Raw genomic sequence first — 3278 nt, forward strand, 5'->3', positions numbered from 1 at the left:
GCATACACCAGTACAGTGGACGTAGTTGGAGCACAACAATGGCTTCCATGTTGACGCTGCCCACAAGAACGAGCACGGGAGCATAGGCCATCATGGTGCTGACCTGCTGGAAACCCTGCGAGGGTTGGACACGATGCCACGCAGCAGGCGGAAGCAGCAGTGGCAGCGACACCGGTGCACGGCAGGGTGGAGGCGTGGCCCAGCTGGGCACGGTGATGCCGAGCACGGGCATGGTGAACCAACTCTTGCAGTAGTTCGTTGTTGTCCACCGTCGCCTTGTCGATGCCAACAAGCTCAATGTTACCATTGTCATGGTGCTGGCGTTGGAACCGCGCCGCCGGTGCGACCATTAGCATGTACGACAGTGCCGGCATTGGACCACGCCGCCGGCGTGGCCACTAGCATGTACTATGAAGATGACGTGTGAAACTCGCCGATGTTGGTCCATCGATCCCAAATAGGCCGTACGTGGACGATACGACTCGAGTATACAGAGTACTCGTTTTTAGAAAAACGACTATGACTCGTTTTTCTAAAAGCTCGTTTTTTGGGCTTGTAGAAAACTAGGTAGTACTTGTCCATGGTTTAGTTAGATGGTCCAAACGTGGTTTTAGGCTGTTATAACTGAAATCATGTTTATGCAAACCTGATTCTCTACAATCCCGCTATCCAAACAACCTCTAAAAGCTCGTTTTTTGGGCTTGTAGAAAACTGGGTAGTACTTATCCATGGTTTAGTTAGATGATCTAAACGTGGTTTTAGGCTGTTATAACTGAAATCATGTTTATGCAAACCTGATTCTCTACAATCCCGCTGTCCAAACAACCCCTTAGGTAAACGCTTCATATCTATAGTGTGAAGGGATGGCGGCGTCAGACCCTTCGAAGCCCGTCGATTCATTAGAAACTGGACGCTCCAGATTTCCTTCGAATTGAAAAAAAAGGAAGCAAGCCTCTCGCGACGCGTAAACCCCGCACGTAATCCCCCACCCTCTAATCTCTCGATGCCCCTCCCTGCATTAATCGCTGCTCCCCACCTCGCGCCTTCCCTGCCCGAGCTCTGCTTCCCACCTCGCTCGCCTCGCCTCGCCGGCAGTGAGCGCTCGCCAGATCCATGCTCCGCCGCCGTCGATTCTCGCCTCCACCAGCCAACTACGCCACATCACGACACGACCTCACAGGCCACCGACGAGGCCTCGCACCTCGACCTCACCGGCTAGCTCGACCCGCCTGGCACCACCAGCTCGTTCCCCCTCGCATCTACCACCCGGCCGGGCAGCGAGTGCCTCACGGATCCTCCTTCGATCCTTCCCACCGGCCAGTTTTTTCAGTCGCCAAGTCGCCCCCATCGATTGAATCTGCTGCATCCGGGGGTACATCAGCCAACCGGAGTATAGGATTGCAAAATTCCGCCACTATTTGGAGCTCCCCATCCCCAAATCAAAGGTATGTGCACTCTGTGCATTGTCCCAGATTTGGGCTTTTGTAATTTTTGTAACGGAATATTTCTGTGTAATTCATCCAGCAGCCTAATTATAAGTGTTTCTTATGTTGGCGGCCTGGTATTGTTTTGAATATTCATTTGTTTCAGTAATTCTCCGTGCTTAGAATCTACTTGACAATTATTGTTCACTTTCTTTTTCCAATGCTTCCTGCAATGCTTCTTATTGTATACAGAGCATCCAAGCATATGTACACACACATTGGCGGCAAATTCGTTATGTTTCCACTTTTCAAAATTCCATGCTTCCATTGAAGACTAAAATTGAACCCATACTGCATTTTATATTGCATCACACACGGATGCTTCTAAATTGGCCCCTTTCTGATACGGTCGTCCAGAAAAATGCTTCCATGCCAAAAGTCACCAACAGATGCATCCCCATCATGGCAGCAAGCTTACTAATGCCGGCGTCATGCACCGTATTATCCCGTGGTCATATTTTGTGCTTCTGGCATTCTTTATTTCATCTATAAACAAATATATATTGTTATTTCTAGTGTATTGCTTCATTTCCTAAGTCAACATACAGAAATGCTAACACATCACGTTCCGTGTTTTCTCAGGTGACACCCAACAATGACCAAAAAAGAGTTGGTCATGCTCCAGAGTCGATAGCATCACTTGTTTGCTTCAGAGATTCCATTCCTCCAATGTATCCTATATATGCTTTCACTCTATTTGGATCTGGGAAACAATACCAGTGTCAACCACAACCACGAGCACCAAGCCGGCAAACAGACATGTGTTTGACTCCTCCGACTCCATCTTGTCATCCGCGGAGGCGGCAACGACCCTCCTAGTCGTCTCACCAGCGATTTCGTCGGTCGTGCTCAGTGCAAGTAGTGCGATGGAAGGCCGCACTGTCTTCTTCCTCCACCAGATCAACGGCCTCCTTGGTACCGATGATGCTTGACTGTTGAAGCAATATTAGTAAAGATAGGAAGCAAATAACATGAATATGTGCATGTATATTTGTCTACTGTTGAAGCAGGAAATGAAAGTAATGGAACATAGTTTGTTTATTTTACTTTTTGACACCGAAGCACCAAATGATGACTTGAGAAGCCTCACTAAATTATGTAGGAAGCAAAGAAAATGCTAGGAAAGAGAAACTAGCTGCCAGGAGAAAAAAAGAAGCATGTGTGGCACTCATTAAAGCATGGTTCTTATATAATGGAAACAAATATTACATCTAAGAAGCATACATGATTAGAAGGAGTCCATTTTAAATATTTCATTTGAAGCAATTCTGTACTCGGCAGAACAATATTGTGAGGTTTTGGAAACAAAATACACCAATGCGTTAGCACAATATATTATGTTAAACTGAAGCACATTTCAGTAGCAAATGAAGCAAATATTCATATCATAAAAACCATAAGGTTGCGGCTTGGAAAACAAAAGGTTAATTTCATTTAAAAACCACACCGACTAAAGTTTCTATTACAATGGAAGCAAACTCTTCTATCCATGGAAACATAATTTGTTGCGTTGGAAGCAAACCATTATATTTCAAGTCAATTATATCCTACCAAATTATCATTGCTAGAATGAAAAACTCGACGCAGTAAGCATGGGCGTAGATGGAGGACGAAGGGTATGGTAGATCACAACGTGATTTAGGGAAGCAGTTACATGGAAACGACAATTAGTGGAGATCCATGCATGCTTCATACATGGAAGCTAACTACGGGAGCCCGCGATTTACTCACACCAAAAGCTATTTACAGGTAGTCCGATAGTTATGGAAGCAGACAATTAGCGAAGCGAATCAC

The 3278-nt window shown here is 45.9% G+C and overlaps 1 long non-coding RNA gene across 1 annotated transcript; it reads left to right on the forward strand.

Moving 5' to 3' along the window:
• Positions 1-951: 951 nt before the first annotated feature.
• Positions 952-2525, forward strand: LOC120976755 (uncharacterized). Its single transcript, XR_005773095.2, has 2 exons — positions 952-1445; positions 2067-2525. It is a non-coding gene; the product is annotated as an uncharacterized lncRNA (long non-coding RNA).
• The last annotated feature ends 753 nt before the right edge of the window (positions 2526-3278 follow it).

This window comes from Aegilops tauschii, chromosome 3 (genome assembly GCF_002575655.3).
Source record: "Aegilops tauschii subsp. strangulata cultivar AL8/78 chromosome 3, Aet v6.0, whole genome shotgun sequence".
Taxonomy (NCBI): Eukaryota; Viridiplantae; Streptophyta; class Magnoliopsida; order Poales; family Poaceae; genus Aegilops; species Aegilops tauschii.